Below are 20,877 nucleotides of genomic sequence, written 5' to 3'. Positions count from 1 at the left end.
ATTATTTTCTAGGCACGCATATATTTCTTTACCTTTAGATTTCTATGGACACAGTGTTTGTTTATTCATTGGACAGTAACAGCTGGGAGAAAATCATTGGTAATGGTTGCAGAGTATCCCATGGTGGGGATGGACCTCAACCTCCCAGCAAACGCAGAGCTGCTGCACGAGCTGGTTGGTACAGTTTTTCTATGTTATCACCATCTTGGTTAAAATGATCTTGGTAACTAATAAATTGAACACATCCTTAATCATGTTCTTCGGAAAGAAGGCCATGGAGCAAAAGTTTAGGGTCAAAAGACATGACCATTTTAAAGCCTTCGATATTAATTGCTAAATTGTCTGCCAGAAAAGTTGCACCAATTTGTATGTTTGTCAACAGTGATTGGATGGGGGAAGGGAAGAGTAATGTCCTATTGTGTAGATTTGAAGTTTCTTGCTTACCAGTAAGTTTAAATTTTTTTCGTATAATCATTACCATCTATACTTATTTTATATGAATTTCCTACTCAAGATATTTTTAAAGTTTTTCAATAAGTGTTTATATTTTCTTTTTAAACTTTTCTTTTATTCTGTATTTATTATCCACACTCTCCCTCAAAAAGTTTTTGACACAGCTTGTTTTAAAAGATTAAAAAAATAAAAATAGACCACAGTAACAAAAAGAAAGAGACGTACAAAGTAAGCAAACAGATATAGCATATATGGTTACTATACTGGACCCATCTATTTCAGTCTGAACTTCCCAAAGGACAAAGAGGAAAGGAAAAAACTCTGAATCTTTCCCATGGAAAAGAGAGCATACCATCTCTTCAAAAAAGACAAAATCAATTATTTTGTTAATATTTAAAGGAACGTATCATGAGAATTTGTAGAAAGGTTTTGGATATCATTGCTGAAAATATCTTCAGACAAAATATTAGACCCCTGGTAGTTATAGTCAAATAATTTTATAGTTTTATACATGAAAACAATTATAAAAAGCATTTAGTTTATTGCTTCCTAGAATTTGGTTTTTAGAGACCACTTAAATACAATAAACAGTAAAAAGTGTACTGGCAACAAAAAATCACTAACTTCTAATTTTCTCATGTAAAGATAGTAATAAGATAATAATTAAGCAGTAATAATTTATTATAATAATAATTTCATTAATGAAAACAATTTATTACTCTACTCCCATAAAAAATCCCACTAGAAAGTTATGATATCAGAATAAAGGATAGAAATTTCCCAAACCAGCAGTTATAATTACACACACATATAAATAAATATCCTTGTTCCCAGTGTTTTCATTTAGCTATGGCTTCATAAAATCTTTTTTGTTGACTGGCACCAATTTACAGACTGGTGTCTGGGAAGTCCTATGACTCAGGAAGCTGAGGCCAAGAAAACTTAAATGCAGTACCTGAGATTCCCCAGCTAATTAACAGCAAAGTTGGGGTTAGAATTCCAGACTCCTAATTTCTGTCCCCAAAGCAAGACTCTTCAGATTGCAAGGGAAGAAACAAAGAATCATAAATGTGAATTTTGAGGCAAAATAGCTGAAGAGATAAGCAGAGGTCACCTCCTATGCAAATGGATTCAGAACTCAGGCTTAAACTGTGGAACACCTTCCCAGGGTATGGGACGAGCTTTTTTTTTCTTTTCTTTTTCTTTTTTCTTTTTTCTTGGAGTCTAGTTGATTTACAATGTTGTGTTAGTTTCAGGTGTACAGCAAAGTGAGTCAGTTATACATATACATATATCCACTCTTTTTTAGATCCTTTTCCCATATAGGTCATTACAGAGTATTGAGTAGAGTTCCCTGTGCTACACGGTAGGTCCTTATTAGTTACCTATTTTATAGTAGGGCGTATATGTCAATTCCAATCTCCCATTTATCTCACCACCCCTTTCCCCTCAGTAACCATAAGATAAAGGATATGGTGGATAGTCAGGTCAGCAATACCTGGGGGTCGAGGAGGCATTGGGAGCCTGGATGTAGAAACTGGAGTTCAAGGACAGCTGAAGACCAGACACCGATATGGCCCAGAGCGGCACCGGGGGTCTGCTCTGTCCTCAGCATTGACTCGGCCCCCAGCTCCAGGATGCCACACATCTTAAGGAGTGTGGTCCTCAGCTGTGTGATGGCTGCAGGCACTGCAGGAGCTGTAGAGAGAGGCCCCCATGTCCCCCATCCTGCACTTAGCATGAGAGATACTCACCATGCCTCAAGTTCCCGCAGCTGGTGACACTGCCCCTGAGTGAGGGGATGCCCACCCTGGGGCAGGGGTCACCCTCCCCCCAGACTGGGTGTCGCTGCCTCTGGGGCGGCACTTCCCTCTTCCCTAGAGCCTCATCCCCAAATTAAAAAAAAAATCCATCCTACTACCTGCAACATCAGGGTAACCCACCCTACCTTCACCTTCACCTGTGGAGCCACCTGTCAAACCACTGCCCCCATTAAAACACACCATGCCCTACCTTCCCATATTGGGACAGCCTGCCCTCCCGGATGCCCCTGTCGGGGGGGTTTAGGCTCTTTTGACTTCACTACGGAGGGCCAGGGGAGCCCCAGTCCAGGGAGACAAAGCAGCGGTGAGCCACTTTGGGGAAGGGTGCTGCTGCCCCCATCCTTTGCCCGTGAACTTGAGTTCCCACGGTTAACAACTTAGTTGCGGTTCTACCCTGTATAACACCTTCCCTGGAAATGAAGTTCTCCTCTTAGATTTTCATTCATTTGGATGTTTCCGTGGGTTTCAGGGAGGAGAGGAGCGTTAACCCCTGCATGACTGCGCTGCCAGTGGAGGTTACATTTTAGCGCCTGCAGCAGTGGGCGGGCCTTGCTGGCCTGATGGCACCTGCTCTGGGGAGAGGGCTGCGGAGAGTCAGGGTGGGTACCAGGATCGGGGTGCTGGTGGGAAACAAAACTCCTGCCTGAAAAAACAGACAGGGAAAATATATTTTAGCCGTTTAGAGATTATTTAAAACAAACAAAAATAACGCGTTGCTAGTATTTCCCCGTCTGTTTGGTTTATTGGTTTGAAATGACTGTGGCTTAGTTCTTGAGATGGGAAGCAGATGAATAGCAGGACCATTAAGGCCACAGGCCAAGGTCTCTCCAGTCCTGGGCAGGGGAGCTCAGCAGATGAAAACTCACAGTGGTGATTAATTAAGGAGAGAGCCACAAGGTCTGGGTAAGGCTCGGTTATAGAATTTTAATAAAGAAATTCGCCTGGTTAAAATGCTGATACCAAATAAAAGTCAGAGTCCAGCAAACACAATAGAAGAGTTATTTTTCTAAAGCAGAAGAAGACCTTGGAGGATGGCTAATTTAATCATCTAATTTTTTAGAAGAAGCTGCCATGCAGGAAGGTTCTCTGAGAACATGTAAGTAAAGACAGAGCTTCTGGCATAAAAAGGGATCTAAACAAATGCCAGCTCCTCTTCCCTTATTTAAAATCCTATTCCCGTTCAGGGTTGAGGAAGGAGGACCCCGCCACTTCCCAGCATTCATGAATAAATGAGAATGATTTGCAATGAGCTAATTTGCATAAAAAGCACTGCTTTCTTGGATGGCGAGTCAGAGTTGCCGAGAAAGATTTGTGCTTTAACATCTTCCACTCATCAAAATCTGGCTGGACTCAATTTTCTGGTAAAAACTTTTCCTAAAATTAGAATTTATGTTAGCCTATGCTCATCTGAATTATTCTATCTCTTGAAATGATCTCTTCTAAATTAATAGTTTTTTTAACCTAATTATCCCACTTCTCGGAATTGATCAATGATTAATCATCAGTGATTTGAGTCAGGAGGTGTTGTGAGTGACGCCGTTCACAGCCTCACTGTTTTTACAAGCCCTAAACTGGAAACAACCTGGAAGCCCAACCAGAGCCTCCTCTGGCCTGTACGGTGTCGTGGAGGGAATGGGAAAAGTGTGTCTTCCGTGTGGCCAGCCCTTAGCTCATGGCCTGACGAGCACACCTACTCCAAGGAGACACAGCCCTGGCCAGGAAGCATGGCTTGGCAGGTTCCGTGTGAGCTGGATTCGTCTCTCAGGTGCCCTTCTGTTGGGTGCTGTTGTGCAGTGAACAACCTGTACAACCACACCTGGAAACCCTACCCAACAAAAGAGGATTAGATACAAGTAACTGAGTAAGTTTATAGGATGAAATATTATATAGCTATGAATAATCAGGTTGTAGGCGAATGTTTATTGAAAAAAGCAATGTTCTCAAGGAAACATCGAAAAAGAGAGCAGCAGACCACAAATGGTGTAAAGTACGAACACTGACACCTTGAAGAAAGGCAGAAAGGATATAAACCAAAAATTAACTGTCCTCGTCTCTAGGAGATGAGGTGGCAGGTAAAGTTTTCCTTAGTGATTTTATGTTTTAAGTTTCCTTTATGTACAACCTTTATAATTAATAAAATTACAGTTCATTCTCATTCTCCACAGTAGTTATTTTCTGTCAAGTCATCACAGACACTGAATTAGCAAATATTGAGCCATTGCTCCCAAAGGACACACAGGGTTAGGTTCCTGTGAGCCTCTGGTCGTAGCATTTCACCAACCTATCAATATGTAACCCTGTTATAAGTGTATTTGTGTTTAAAGACACCTTAATTTATATTTCTTATACGTAACTAATTACATGCAGTATTTCTTTATAATAAAACACTAGCTGAGAAGGGTTTAACATTTTCATGACCCTGGGAAATGTGGCCATAAATTTCTCTGGCTTTTAGCCTCACAACAATGCCTTTACCTCTAGATGTAAAAAAATCAGTCATCATCTCATGAGTGCACGAATTTAGCTGCTTTCCCATCTTTTCCATTGCTTCATCGTGTACCATAGATGTTCCTTTGGCATTTTCCAAAGTGGCCTCACGTACAGATTGGTGAACTTCCTCTTCCTACCTCTCAGTGTGCTGCCCTGTTCACTCATTAACGTTGAACTCCCAGCCAACAGCGCTGTTACTCAGGCCTGAACCAAGCTCATCTAACACATGTATTTTCTCCACCATGGCACATCACAGCCTTCTTGTGCTTGGAACACTAGACAGCTCATGAGCGCTACACTTGGAGGCCATCGCAAACAGCGAAATCACCCTCAATAAGCACAAAAATGCAAAAACATGGCACTGAACAGACTGCAAAAAGGCCACTTGTTTACACTATGAATTGAAACAAAAAACAGAGCATCACCTTGTAGGACCTCAGCTGGGAGCACACGCTTTGGACACTCCTGTTTTTTGGCTGTTCCTTATCCGTGCACAAATGACCAGGTGCTGTGTGTACTGATTTGGGAGTTAGAAATAAATTTTAGGGAGAAGGTGAATTTGCAGATACGGAATCAGCACATAAAGAGGACCACAGTCATTAAAAACAAACACATCAAGTTTCCATTGTATCTGTAGTATGTGTAAGCAAAGTCACTTTGATTCCATTTCAGATCTTCTCGATAAATCACGTGGGTCTAAATTCACTAAATTTCTGATTTTCTGAACTCAGGGCTAGTATACTGTCTACTAGGGAATCATAATCCATAAAATTTAGTGGCATTTAATATGTTTTATGTTAGCAGTAATTACCAATCAAAATCATTATGTCTCAGTTTTATTTTTCTGCTTGGAATTTTATGCAAAAAGCACTGAATCGAACGAAGCAAGATGTGCTGGAATCCAAGCGCAGCCCTGGTGACGGGGGCCTCTGGCATTAAGGGCAGGGTTACTTTAGGGGAGTTTCACACTTGGGAGAATCTTCTTTCGCTTCCCTTGGCTTGAGCCCCACCCAGCACCTGGGAAAATAGAGTCCCTCCACCCACCCACCCCAGGCAGCCCCGCTTCAGAAAGAGGTTTAATTTAATTAACAGAAAATAGCATCAATAAACATTAGCTCAGCTAAGCTCTCATGGTGACTCCAGGGCTGCAGGCACAATCAATTAGGAACACACCCTGGGTCTTGGCAGGGCTCCCTGACTGGGTGTCCCTTGCCTGGCCTTCTGGAAACCTCCACCGTCCCCTGAGAAGCAGAGACTGTTGATGTGTCCAGCCAGCCCTCTGTCCTGTCACAAGTTCAGTCGCCACCTCCATTGCAAGGAAAATCACGGCTCCCCCATGCACTCTGCCCTGGGCCAGTTGGAGAGGGGACACCAGCAAGTACAACCTTCTTTGGTCTGTTCCCCTCACACCATCCATGTTAAGCATGGGCTGACAAAATGGGGAATCTTCAGCAAGCACCGTAAGTATAAAAAGGAAGGTGACTGCATTTGTGGACAAAGTGGGTCTTGTAGGTCCTGCATTAACTGTGACAAGATTAATATCACCGTAGTTGATGGGGTTTGGTGATAACAGAAAGGAGAGGCTTCACCAGGTTATCTGCTCCGGGAGAGGGGTGGGGGAAGAGCCAGGACTTGGCATTGAAGTCAGGTCTGCCTCTGACCAGCCAAGGGATGTGCAGAAAGAACATTCCTTATTGAAATGTCAAAACATAGTCTAGCCTGCCCACCTCACAGAGGTGCTACAATCAAACAAGAAAATGTAGAGATGCTTTGACAAGACAAGATACTGCGTTCAGGTGAGACCTTATTATTGTCAGATAGGCTTCTGTGCAGGGAGCGGGAAGTGAGTGTTCCAGCCTCATTATTGCTTTTCCATAGTAACTGCAGTGTTAGTCCCTTTAACAGTTGACATTGGCAAACGAATGGTAGTATATATAAGAAAAAGCATAATAGGGAAAGACATGGTGAGATTTAGCAACTGCATTTCTGTGCCTATTAAAACAGCATTAACGTGTGATTCCTTTGGCCCCATAGACATCTAAGCCTTATGAAGGCAACATTCGGCATTGCCAGGAAGATGATGGGTTCCAGGAATAACGAGGCAAATGAATCTGACACGTGGGTACATGTTGGAAATATAGCTGAAGCAGCTTCATGTTGGTGACGTGGCAGGGTGGATTATCACCTGTGACTTTTCCTCCAAGGCAAGAAGACCAAAGTCTTCCTAAGCCACGCTCAGCAGGTGGCTGTGTGGCTGGGCATCTCCGGGAGGACCAGGCACTTGCCCGACACAAAATGGTTGTGAGTTGGTCGGTGTGAGGAGGGCCCACCTGTTCTGGAAGGACGGTCCATCCAGTTGGAGAACAGGGCTAATGTATCTACCTGCCCCTCTTCTGTTAACTCCAAATTTTATGAAGACAGCAAACAATTTCATGGTGACTGATTCACTAAGAAATGAACTAAATATATATGTATGTCTAATGTGAATGTCGTATATCCTATATATGCATGTGCATGTACATACCTTCACTCCTGTTCTCTCTGAGATAGGGCTTTGTCTGTTTCCACTTTCAGGATGGAATTGTTTGTGAAAAGGGACCTTGTCTGCTGGGTTCACTGCTGAAGCTCCAGGGGATATAGTATAGACTGAATGTTTGTGTCTCCCCAGATTTATATGTTGAAACTTTTTTTTTTTAAACATCTTTATTGGAGTATAATTGCTTTACAATGTTGTGTTAGTTTCTGCTGTATAACAAAGTGAATCATCTATATGGATACATGTATCCCCATAAACCCTCCCTCTTAGGTCTCCCTCCCACCCTCCCTATCCCACACCTCTATGTGGTCACAAAGCACCAAGCTGATCTCCCTGTGCTATGTGGCTGCTTCCCACTAGCTGTTTATTTTAAATTTGGTAGTGTGTATATGTCAGTGCTACTCTCTCATTTCGTCTCAGCTTACCCTTCCCCCTCCCCGTGTCTTCAAGTCCATTCTCTATGTCTGGGTCTTTATTTCTGTCCTGCCCTTAGGTACATCAGAACCATTTAAAAAAAATTTTTTTTTTAGATTCCATATATATGTGTTAGCATACGGTATTTGTTTTTCTCTTTCTGACTTACTTCACTCTGTATGACAGACTCTAGGTCCATCCACCTCACTACAAATAACTCAATTTCGTTTCTTTTTAATGGCTGAGTAATATTCCACTGTATATATGTGCCACATCTTCTTTATCCATTCATCTGTCGATGGACACTTAGGTTGCTTCCACATCTTGACTATTGTAAATAGTGCTGCAATGAACATCGTATACATGACTCTTTTTGAATTATGGTTTTCTCAGGGTATATGCCCAGTACTGGGATTGCTGGGTCATATGGTAGTTCTACTTTTAGTTTTTTAAGGAACCTCCATACTGTTCTCCATAGTGGCTGTATCAATTTACATTCCCACCAACAGTGCAGGAGGGTTCCCTTTTCTCCAAACCCTCTCCAGCATTTATTGTTTGTAGATTTTTTGATGATGGCCATTCTGACCGGTGTGAGGTGATACCTCACTGTACTTTTGATTTGCATTTCTCTAGTGGTTAGTGATGTTGAGCATCCTTTCATATGTTGGTTGGCAGTCTGTATATCTTCTTTGGAGAAATGTCTATTTAGGTCTTCTGCCCATTTTTGGGTTGGGTTGTTTGTTTCTTTGATATTGAGCTGCATCAGCTACTTATATATTTTGGAGATTAATCCTTCATCAGTTGCTTCGTTTGCAAATACTTTCTCTCATTCTGAGGGTTGTCATTTCGTCTTGTTTATGGTTTCCTTTGCTGTGCAAAAGCTTTGAGTTTCATTAGGTCCCAATTGTTTATTTTTGTTTTTATTTCCATTTCTCTAGGAGGTGGGTCAAAAAGGATCTTGCTGTGATTTATGTCATAGTGTTCTGCCTTTGTTTTTCTCTAAGAGTTTTATAGTGTCTGGCCTTACATTTAGGTCTTTAATCCATTTAGAGTTTATTTTTGTGTAGGGTGTTAGGAAGTGTTCTAGTTTCATTCTTTTTCTTGTAGCTGTCCAGTTTTCCCAGCACCACTTATTGAAGAGGCTGTCTTTTCTCCATTGTATATTCTTGCCTCCTTTATCAAAGATAAGGTGACCATATGTGCGTGGGTTTATCTCTGGGCTTTCTATCCTGTTCCATTGATCTATATTTCTGTTTTTGTGCCACAACTATACTGTCTTGATTACTGTAGCTTTGTAATATAGTCTGAAGTCAGGGAGCCTGATTCCTCCAGCTCCATCTTTCTTTCTCAAGATTGCTTTGGCTATTCGGGGTCCTTTGTGTTTCCATACAAATTGTGAAATTTTTGGTTCTAGTTCTGTGAAAAATGCCAGTGGTAATTTGATAGGGATTGCATTGCATCTGTAGATTGCTTTGGGTAGTAGAGTCATTTTCACAATGTTGATTCTTCCAGTCCAAGAACTTGATATATCTCTCCATCTGTTTGTATCATCTTTAATTTCTTTCATCAGTGTCTTATAGTTTTCTACATACATGTCTTTTGCCTCCTTAGGTAGGTTTATCCCTAGGTATTTTATTCTTTTTGTTGCAATGGTAAATGGGAGTGTTTCCTTAATTTCTCTTTCAGATTTTTCTTCATTAGTGTATAGGAATGCAAGAGATTTCTGTCCATTAATTTTGTATCCTGCAACTTTACCAAATTCATTGATTAGCTGTAGTAGCTTCCTGGTGGCATCTTTAGGATTCTCTATGTATAATATCATGTCATCTGCAAACAGTGACGGTTTTATGTCTTCTTTTCAGATTTATATTCCTTTCATTTCTTTTTCTTCTCTGATTGCCGTGGTTAGGACTTCCAAAACTATGTTGAATAATAGTGGTGAGAGTGGGCAACCTTGTCTTATTCCTGATCTTAGAGGAAATGGTTTCAGTTTTTCACCATTGAGAATGATGTTGGCTGTGAGTTTGTCATATATGGCCTTTATTATGTTGAGGTAGGTTCCCTCTATGCCTACTTTCCGGAGAGTTTTTTATCATAAATGGGTGTTGAATTTTGTCAAAAGTTTTTTCTACATCTATTGAGATTACCAGATGGTTTTTATCCTTCGTTTTGTTAATATGGTGTATCACCTTGATTGATTTGCATATATTGAAGAATCCTTGCATTCCTGGGATGAACCCCACTTGATCATGGTGTATGATCCTTTTAATGTGCTGTTGGATTCTGTTTGCTAGTATTTTGTTGAGGATTTTTGCATCTATGTTCATCAGTGATATTGGCCTGTAGTTTTCTTTTTGTGTGCCACCTTTGTCTGGTTTTGGTATCAGGGTGATGGTGGCCTTGTAGAATGAGTTTGGGAGTGTTCCTCCCTCTGCTATATTTTGAAAGAGTTTGAGAAAGATAGGTGTTAGCTCTTCTCTAAATGTTTGATAGAATTCGCCTGTGAAGCCATCTGATCCTGGGCTATTGTTTGTTGGATGATTTTTAATCACAGTTTCAATTTTTTTAAATTAATTAATTTATTTATTTTTGGCTGCATTGGGTCTTCATGGCTGTGTGCAGGTTTTCCCTAGTTGTGGCGAGTGGGGGCTACTCTTCTTTGCGTTGCACGGGCTTCTCATTGCGGTGGCTTCTCTTGTTGTGGAGCATGGGCTCTAGGCATGCGTTCAGTAGTTGTGCCTCATGGGCTCTAGAGCACAGGCTCAGTAGTTGTGGCACATGGGCTTAGTTGCTCCACAGCATGTGGGATCTTCCCCGACCAGGGCTCGAACCCATGTCCACTGATTGGCAGGCAAATTCTTAACCACTGCACCACCAGGGAAGCCCCCACAGTTTCAATTTAAGTGCTTATGATTGGTCTGTTTATATTTTCTATTTCTTCCTGGTTCAGTGTCAGAGGGTTGTGCTTTTCTAAGAATTTGTCCATTTCTTCCAGATTGTCCATTTTATTGGCATATAGTTGCTTGTAGTAATCTCTCATGATCCTTTGTATTTCTGCAGTGTCAGTTGTTACTTCTCCTTTTTCATTTCTAATTCTATTGATTTGAGTCTTCTCCCCCTTTTTCTTGATGAGTCTGGCTAATGGTTTATCAATTTTGTTTATCTTCTCAATAAACCAGCTTTTAGTTTTATTGCTCCTTGCTATTGTTTCCTTCATTTCTTTTTCATTTATTTCTGATCCAATCTTTATGATTTCTTTCCTTCTGCTAACTTTTGTTGTTGTTGTTGTTGTTCTTTCTCTAATTGCTTTAGGTGTAAGGTTAGGTTGTTTCTTTGAGATCTTTCTTTTTTCTTGAGGTAGGATTGTATTGCTATAAACTTCCCTCTTAGAACTGCTTTTGCTGCATCCCACAGGTTTTGGGTCATCGTGTTTTCATTGTCATTTGTTTCTAGGTATTTTTTGATTTCCACTTTGATTTATTCAGTGATCTCTTGCTTATTAAGTAGCGTATTGCTTAGCCTCCATGTGTTTGTATTTTTTACAGTTTTTTTCCTGTAATTGGTATCTAGTCTCATAGCGTTGTGGTCAGAAAATATACTTGATACGATTTCTATTTTCTTAAATTTACCAAGGCTTGATTTGTGACCCAAGATATGATCTATCCTGGGGAATGTTCCATGAGCACTTGAGAAGAAAGTGTATTCTGTTGTTTTTGGATGGAATGTCCTTTAAATTTCAATTAAGTCTATGTTGTCTAATATGTCATTTAAAGCTTGTGGTTCCTTATTTATTTTCATTTTTGGTGATCTGTCCATTCGTGAAAGTGGGGTATTAATGTCCCCTACTCTTATTGTGTTATTGTTGATTTCCCCTTTTATGGATGTTAGCATTTGCCTTATGTATGGAGGTGTTCCTATGTTGGATGCATAAATATTTGCAATTGTTATATCTTCTTCTTGGAATGATCCCTTGATCATTATGTAGTGTCCTTCTTTGTCTTTTGTAATAGTCTTTATTTTAAAGTCTATTTTGTCTGATGTGAGAATTGCTACTCCAGCTTTCTTTTGACTTCCGTTTGCATGGAATATCTTTTTCCATCTCCTCACTTTCTGTCTGTATGTGTTCCTAGGCCTGAAGTGGGTATCTTGTAGACAGCATATATATGGGTCTTGTTTTTGTATCCATTCAGCCAGTCTATGTTTTTTGGTTGGAGCCTTTCATCCATTTACATTTAAGGTAATTATCAATATGTATGTTCCTATTACCATTTTCTTAATTGTTCTGTTTTTGTTTTTGTAGGTCTTTTCCTTGTCTTGTGTTTCCTGCCTAGAGAAGTACCTTTAGCATTTGTTGTAAAGCTGGTTTGGTGGTGCTGAATTCTCTTAAATTTTGCTTGTCTGTAAAGGTTTTAATTTCTCCATCAAATCTGACTGAAATCCTTGCTGGGTAGAGTAATCTTGGTTGTAGGTTTTTCCCTTTCATCACTTTAAATATGTCCTGCCACTCCCTTCTGGCTTGCAGAGTTTCTGCTGAAAGATCAGCTGTTAACCGTATGGGGATTCTCTTGTATGTTATTTGATGCTTTTCCCTTGCTGCTTTTAATAATTTTTCTTTGTATTGTATGTTAAAAATTATATCCCAGTGTGATGGTATTTGGAGGTGGCACCTTCAGGACGTTATTAGGTCAAGAGGGTGGAGCCCTCGTGAATGGGATTAGTGCCCTTGTAAAAGAGACTCAGAGAACTCTTTTGCCCCTTCTGCCCCTTCTGCCCTGTGAGGACACAGGGAGAAGAGGCAGGTCCTCACTAGACACCAAATCTGCTGGTGCCTTGATCTTGGATTTCCAGCCTCCAGAACTATAAGAAATAAATTTCTATTGTCTATAAGCCATCAGTTTATGGTACTTTTGTCATAACAGCCAGAACAGACTAAGATGGCATGGAACAATGTATGGCACAGGGTTGGTGATCAATACATATTTGTTGAGTCAACAAATGAACAAGGCGATGGCAATCCTGGAGTTGACTCGGGTTCCACCAGAACTTTGGGTACAAATGGGGTTGCTTCATGGACCATGGTCCTGGTCTTCCCTGCTCCTTGGCCCTCCTGCCAGTGCAGGGAGAGTCCCCTGTCCCTGTAGCATTTGGGGGCTTTCCCAAGAGGGCTCCCAGGGCTCTGACAGGTCTGACTGTCTGCCTCATAACAGTAACCTTCTCTGGGCCACGCTGCTGTTCTTTGGGGTATGCCCAGTGGGTTTGGCCTTCCCTGCCAGGCACAGCCGTGGCCTCCTGGACCCAGACAGCTGGGCTCGAGTCTCACATGGACCCCACTGCTGTGCCTGACCTCTTTCTGGGGGAACCACCTCTGTCAAGGCATCGGGCAGTGGGGTTTCAACCAAGAGCAGGAAACACCCCTTCTGACAGTCGTATTAAGCAGGGTTAGCACTCGGTGGCTTGTTCAGCTTTTGCCCACATCCTTGCCTTTCCTTGTCTCCAACATGAGCTACAGTAACATCTAGTAATAGGCTCAGGCTGCCTTATCAAAACACCAGAGACTGGGGGCCTGAAACAACAGACGTTAACTTTCTCACAGTCCTGGAGGCGGGAAGTCCAAGATCAAGGTGTCGCTGATTCTGTTCCCAGCGAGAGCTCTTTCCTGGTTTGCAGATGGCTGCCTTCTCACTATATCCCCACAAGGGGAAGAGAGGGGGCTCTGGAGTCTCTTACTCTTCTTAGAAGGGCACCCACCCTTATGACCTCATGTAACCTTTACCACCTCCTCACAGGCTCCACCTCCAAACACAGTCACACTGGGGGTTAGGGCTCCAACATATGAATTTGAGGGGGTCAGAAACATTCAATCCATAACACTCTGTCCCTAGCCTCCCCTAATTCATGTCCTTTTCACATGCAAACACATTCATTGCATCTTAACCATCTCAAACGTTTTAACTTGTTCCAGCATCGACTCTAAAATCTTGAGTCCAAAGCCTCATTTAAATTTCATCTAAATCAGATGTGGGTGAGGCTGGAAGTACTATTTACCCTGAGGCAAAATTCCTCTCCAGCTGGGAACCTGTGAAACCAGACAAGTTATGTGCTTCCAAAATACAAGGTTGACACAGACGTAGGACAGACATTCCTAATCCACAGGGAGATGTAGGAAAGAAGGAAGGAGCAAAGGGTCCCAAGCAAGTCCAGAATCTAGCAAGGTGAATCCTATTAGATCTTAAGGCTTGAGAATAAATCTCTAAGGCTCAACACCCTGCCTTCCAGATGCTCTGGGGCAGCAGTCCCGGCCACATGGCTCTGCTGGGCCTGAGTTCCACCCTTATGGCTTTTGGCGGAGGCCTTCCGGTGGTGGCTCTGATGATCTCTGTATTGCCCTCAGGGTCATTTTCCCTTTTCTTGAAGAATACCACGTGTTCACAGTCCAATAGCTCTATGATGCCGTCCTGTAGAGTCTAAGCCCTTCTTTCATTTTGTCCTGTCTCCATCCCCTTCAGCGCCACCTGGCAGTGTTTCTGCTGGTAAACTCTCACCTCTATTCCTGCTTCTGCTGTGCTGGCTGATTCAGTTCGTGGTTCACACCCATGTAAACCTCCTTATCAAATGTTTGTTCAGTCACGCCCTCAGTGTTCTCTTCAAAACAAGTTTTCTCTTTTTTTGCAATATGCATAGCCTAAGAATTTCCATATCTTCAGTTCTGGCTCCTTTTTGCTTAACCATTCCTTCTTCAATTCATCTCTCTCCTCTCGCCTTTGACTATAAGCCGCCAGGAGGAACCAAGTGTTTCAACACTCGGATTAGCGATCTCCTCAGCTAAACATCCAATGCCATCGCTTTGCAAGTTCTACCTTCCACAAAACTCCAGAACACAGTTCAGCCAAGCTCTTTGCCACTTTACAACAAGGATCACCTTTCCTCCAGTTTCCAATGACACGTTTCTTATTGTGCCTGAGACCCCACCAGAATGGCCTTTAACATCCATATTTCCAACAATAGTCCCTTCCCAGAAATCCAGGCTTTTTCCAGCATGAACCTCAACACTCCTCCAGCCTCTGCCCATCACCCCATTACAAAACTGCTTCCACACTTTAGGTATTTGTTACAGTATCAGCCCACTTCTCAGTACCAACACCTATGTTAGTCTGCTTGACGGCCAGGTCCCTTCCCTATGACGTCACCTCTGCTGGCACATCCTTCCCAAGCCTCTCGGCTGCTCTGAGTCTCACCCTCAGCTCCTTCAGTAAGATCAGCGTGAACATTCAGACACAAGCTCCTGCCTCAGCCTTCCCTTCTTGCTCAAAATTCCTCAGCACAGAAGTTTCTTGTCCTGTGATGGTGGAAGCTGAGACTTTGGCCTGTACAATGTCTGTGTTTTCTGCCTGTCCTCCCTGCCCTCTCAGCAGAGGGTGGACCCATGTCCCCTCTGGCCAGGCCTACACAGACAGCCCTTGAGTCCCTGGCCTTTGGGAGGTGCCCTTCAACCACTGGCACAGAATCTTGGTCTTCTGATTTTTCTTCTGAGTTAGTGGTGGGGGAGGTTCAGTGCACAGACACAAATCACTAACTTGGGTCAAGTGCCCAACACTTATATATATAAAAAGCTAATTAAACTAATTTAGGGTTTGTTTTACTAAATAAATATTTAAGAAAACTATGAAGACTGTGGTCCTATGTTTCCCTTCCTCTCTCCCTCTCTTTCTTTCATTTTTTATATGTTGTGTCTGAGAAAGCCTAAATGATGTGGCCTCCTCTGCTGGCCTCAGGACTCACCATTAGTGGGTTTCCAGCATATTCCACCTCGGAAAGAACTAAACAGCTTCCTTAGGACAAGCTCCTCAAGGTCACTTTCTCAAGGAGCAGAATGCCACCGAGATTCCCAAAGGCCCCCGATACGCGGCATAGGTGGCCAGGGAAGAGGACACAGGAGTTTATCACCTTATCAGACAGTAGGGGCTGCAGAGTGGTGGGGCCTGCAGGTGACATGCCAGCCCCAGGTGTATTAGGTCCATGATCACAGAAATCCATCTGGGAAACCCTGAGGAGCCCTGACGAGACCAGGGCAGGGACTCGGGCTGGCCCGTCGGGTCCTCATGAACAGGAACAGGGACGGGCCTTGGGAACAGCTGAATCATCTCCTGAAAGCATCCTCCAGGTCATACCGGGGTTGTGGCTCTCTGTACAGAAAAGTTTTTCTCTCCAAAATGGTCCTGAAAGGGCAACAATGCATTTGGAAGGCTCTGGGCATCAGCTCTCAACCTCTACTGGGCATCTGAGTCACTGGGACATGCATTAGAAAAAGGGCAGCATGGGCTTCCCTGGTGGCGCAGCGGTTGAGAATCTGCCTGCCGATGCAGGGGACACGGGTTCGAGCCCTGGTCTGGGAAGATCCCACATGCCGCGGAGCAGCTGGGCCCGTGAGCCACAACTACTGAGCCTGCGCGTCTGGAGCCTGTGCTCCGCAACAAGAGAGGCCGCGATAGTGAAAGGCCCGCGCACCGCGATGAAGAGTGGCCCCCGCTTGCTGCAACTAGAGAAAGCCCTCGCACAGAAGCGAAGACCCAACACAGCCAAAAACAAATAAATAAATTAATTAATTTTTAAAAAAAAAGAAAAGAAAAAGGGCAGCGATTCTAATCCAGGTGAGCCACTGGCTCCGAGGCGGCCCTGACCGGGGGAGGGGAAGCACAGTTGATGGACGGTATCTAAGCCCCCTGAGCGCCTCACCTGTGGGGAGCGTGTCAGCGAGGGTGCTCGGGCCGTGGCTGAACGTGTGCTTCGCTCGCTGGTCAGAGGGGCTTGCGTGGGGCGTGGGGCGTGGGGCGTGGGGCGGCCGGGGTCTGGCACGGGCTCCACTCGTCACACTGCTCTTTCCTGCTGTGCTCCTTACGTGAGATCATCTGATAAGAGAATGTCTAATCATAACATTTCACAGGGAGGAAGCAGAGGCAGGAGGAAGAGGGACGCCAGAAGTCAAATAACTTGACATCCTTGGGCATCAATAAGGTGAGAAATGGCTTTCAGTGAAAGTCGGCTCCTCTGAGAATTTCAAATTCCAGACATAAGTGGAGTCAGAACCCAAACCTAGTGCATCCATCACCCCAGAACCGAAAGCCTTTTACTGCTCTCCTCACTCACTGGAGGGCGGCGTGCGCTCACCCCGGGGGCCAGAGGCCCTGGCAGCAGCATCCTTCCCACCGTGGGCGCTGGGTAGCACCCCAAGGGCGCCGTGGGCACCGTCAGAAGCGACCCAGCGCTGACCGGGCCCTCCAGGGTGCTGTGCGCTCTTCTGAGCCCCACGTGCTTCGGCCCGTGGCACATGATCAATCATGGAGGTTAGCACCTGAAAGAATCCTTTTGGAAGAGGCAGGACTTCATTTATTGAGCTTGGAAATCATTGGAGGTGGATATTGAGAGAGAGAGAGATTGAGGCAACCGAGGCCTAGGGAAAAAAAAATGCCATCTTGAAAAAAATCTCTTTTAAGCAATTTCAGGGCTGCATCGGAACTACAATCTAGTCTTTTCTAATTCAAACAGCTGTCTCTATTGGGCATGGACCGTGCGGGGCCACAGGGCTTAGATGTCAGGGAGCCGGCACTCGGAGCCTTGCCCCAACTCTCTGTGGGAAGGCATTTTGTGGTTTAGTGGCAGCAAGCTGTGGTATTGGAATTGGCTGGATGTTGAGAATGAAATAGAGAGAGTAACGTGCAAACACAGCCTTCAGTGCAGTGACCCCAAGGGAGACGAGGTGGGGCAAAGCGGCCCTGAGGTGCAGGCAACATCCAGGTGACCCTGGAGTGCCCACCGGGCAGCTTGGGGGTGTCCAGGAGGTTGTGGACCAGCAAAGGGGGTTTGGGAGTTATCAGCATATACACGCATGGCAGGGTGGCCAGTGATTATTATTAACCCAAGGGTTTGTCACACGCATAACCTAATCCTGAGATTTTCCCCCATTCAGGCTGGGGGCATTCATCTGTGAACAGAGACACCAGAGGATGAATGCATGAACTTTCTGGCTTCAAGTTAAAAACTAGGGGGAGTGGTTTGGGTGGGCAGCTGAATTATCTACAGATGATTGCAATTGCCCTTTTCCTCTCTTCCTCCTAGGGTCCAGACAAGTGTCTCTGCTGAGGAGGTGATGAGAGGGGATGAACTGGAGGAGAAGCAGGAGAGACAAAGCTTCGTGTTAGGGGCCTGGGCTCCACCAGCCCTCTTCTGGCTGAGTTCCCACCGCCATGGGCAGCAATAAGGATCCAACTAGATCAGTGCATCTCAGCCTGGGATGATCCCATGTCCTCCTTCCCGGGGGGTGCCAGGTAGACAGCAGGCCTGGAGAGAAGGCTGGTGTGTGACAGGGCACCAGTGTGGCAGAGAAACAGCAGGAAGATGCACCTGTGGGTACCTCCCAGGGGCCCACGGACACCAAGAGGATGCGGGCAGGTCCTACTGTGGCTGGAAAGGGCATGGAGATTGTGAGAAAAAGCCAGCCGGCAAGCCCGTGTTGTCTGGAATGAGGGTGCCTACGTGAAGGCGGGATCAGGAGATGGTTACAAGGTACACTGCAGCTGATGGCAGCTATGAAGGATGGTGATGCCCCAAGACCAGCCTGGAAGGTTGTATTTTAGTGGGTGACAGCAGGTGACCATGGCCGAGGATGATGGAACAAGTGGAAGCCGCGTGGACAGATATTGGCCAAGAATCAAAGGCTGGTCCCTGATGTCATGATGTTGTGCAGGTGTCCACTGAACCCAGGTGTCGTCCCGGAAGAAGGGGGAGGGGACCCTGGATTTGCCTGTGAGTGTCATCTGAAATTAATGAGAAATCACTGAAGTTGGCTGAGTTAACTTGGAAGTGACTAGATTAAGTTTGCTGACACCTTCAGGTGGCAGTGGGGGCTCACAGCACAAAGTCCAGATATGGGAACCTTTTGCACCCCTAAGTGAGTGACTTGTGAAGTTAGAATCGGCTACGAGTAATTGCTGGATCCCGCGAGTGGGGTAACCCTCCCAACATCATTCCTAGATACTAAGTATTGTCATCGCCATGAATTAGCATATTTAACGCTCCCATGAGGTTGGTCTGTGCTCTCCATCGTGCAGACAGAGAACCTGACGCATGGAGAGTTTAGGGACTTGGTCACGGCCACTCAGATAGTCCGAATTGACTCAAACCAGGTCTGCCTCCCTGCAACGCCTGGGGCTTCAGCTCTAGTTGCACAGAGCGTAGACAGAGAGTGAAGAGGAGAGGGCTGAGGGTGGAATCCCTGGAAATACAGCGTTTAAGGGCAAAGGCAGAGGAAGAAGGAACAGTGAGGGGAGTGCAGAAGAAACAGACTCAAGAGATGACCCAGGAGAGAAAGATGCCCAAGGAACTTAAGGAGAAGGTATTTCAGAGAGGAAGGGGGTGTTACCTATGCCCATGTCCCCAGAGATGTCACCTGGGTTAGAGTGGTCACTGGATTTGGTGACCAGGACTTCACTGGCGGCCACAGCAGGAGTTTTAGAGGAATCGTGGGGACCAAAGAGAGGCTGTGATGGGCTGAAGCATGAATGGAGCTGAGGAAGTTGAGACAACAGATTGAGGACTTTTTAAGGAAACTCGGTGAAATCAGATAGATGGAGAGAGAGTTTTCTTTCCTTGTTTGTTTAGAAGATATTTGAATATATTTATTTATTGAGGCAAATAAGTCAGTAGACAAGGAGAGACTAAAGGTAAAAGGGGAAAGAGGGTTTCTGGCAGAGCCAGGAAAGAGAAAGTTCTACGTGGTATCCAGCCTTCAAGACAGCATCTCCTCCAGTTTTGCATCCTGCTCTTCACACGTTGGTGTAATCCGCTCCGACACTGAGTAGGGCTGACCTGTGTAACCTACGGGAGAGTAAGGAACACATAGAGTGTCACTGCTGAGGCTAGGTCGTACAAGACCTCGTGGCTTCCACCTTGCTCTCTTGGGTCACTCTCTGGGGGAAGCCAGCCACCACGTTGTGAGGACACACAAGCAGCCCTGTGGAAAGGTCTGTGTGCTGAGGACCTGAGGCCTCTTGCAAAAATCAACCCTGTGAGTAAGATGCCTTGGAAGTGGCTCCTCCAGCCCCAGTCAAGCTTTCAGATTACTTCAATCCCAGCTGACACCTTGACTCATGAGAAACCCTGAGCCGGAACCCCTAACTGCTAAGCGGTTCCTGAATTCCTGAGCCATGAGAGATAATAAATGTTCATTGCAGTTTTACACCACTAAGTTTTGGAGTATTTTGTTATTCAGTAACTGGTAAAGGTAGGTATAATTCTGGAGGTGGAAATGCTGGGGAAATTGAGGCTCTGTGTGCTTGATGATCTCCACCACTTCTGTGAGGTAGAAGGCAAGCCCATCTGCTGGATTTGGGATGATGGAGGTGGGGCAGGGAGGTTTGGAGGAGATGGAAGAGATTCAGTACAACCATTACGAAGAGGAGGAAGGCATTGCTACCTGTATCCCCTTCTCTAGGTCTGGTCTTGGGAAAGAGGAAAATGACATTCAGGAATCCTGCTCCTCGACCCAGAGGCCAGTCAGATGTTATCTGACCATTTCTGGGTGCAAGAGGCAGTTTTTCAGAATGGAAGTACACAGGTAATTCAGAGAGGCTATTTTAGTGGAGGAATGGGGAAACATACTGTAGAGGGCTAAAGGATGAATGGAGGTGAGAAAAGTTGGAATAAGGGCTATTTACCTTTCAAGAAGTTTGATAGTGAAATAACCTAGATAAGAAAATAGAATTGGGACTTCCCTGGCGGTCCAGTGGTTAAGACTCCGTGCTTCCACAGCAGGGGGTGCAGGTTCGATCCCCGGTGAGGAAACTAAGATTCCGCATGCTGCTTGGCACTGCCAAAAAAAAAACCAGATAGAACTGAAGAAGTTTCCTTTTCTGATTTTTTTCTTTCTTTGTGTCTTTTTTTCTTGCTTGCCTTTCAGTCTTTTTCCTTCTTCCTCCCTCCCTCCCTCCTCCCCCCCACCCCCCTCCACCCCCTTCTTTCCTTCCTTCCTTCTCTTAATGAGAGGAGATATTTAAATGCATTTATTTGTTTAGGGAAAGAAGCCAGTATACAGAAAGACACTTAAGATAAACGAAAAAAAATGTGTCCTTCTAAACAAAGGGCAGACGTCACCAAAGCCTCCTTGTC

At 44.6% G+C, this 20,877-nt stretch overlaps 1 long non-coding RNA gene across 1 annotated transcript; it reads left to right on the top strand.

The window, feature by feature from the left end:
• The first annotated feature begins 7,571 nt into the window (after positions 1–7,571).
• Positions 7,572–20,677, top strand: LOC309630969. The gene is made up of 3 exons (XR_014245984.1): positions 7,572–16,728; positions 17,830–19,433; positions 20,376–20,677. It is a non-coding gene; the product is annotated as an uncharacterized lncRNA (long non-coding RNA).
• Positions 20,678–20,877: the final 200 nt, after the last annotated feature.

The sequence above is a fragment of the Balaenoptera borealis genome (genome assembly GCF_965194805.1).
Source record: "Balaenoptera borealis genome assembly, chromosome: 6".
Lineage (NCBI taxonomy): Eukaryota > Metazoa > Chordata > Mammalia > Artiodactyla > Balaenopteridae > Balaenoptera > Balaenoptera borealis.
The sequence above is the reverse complement of the archived record's forward strand: the minus strand, read 5'-3'. Positions and strand labels throughout refer to the sequence as shown.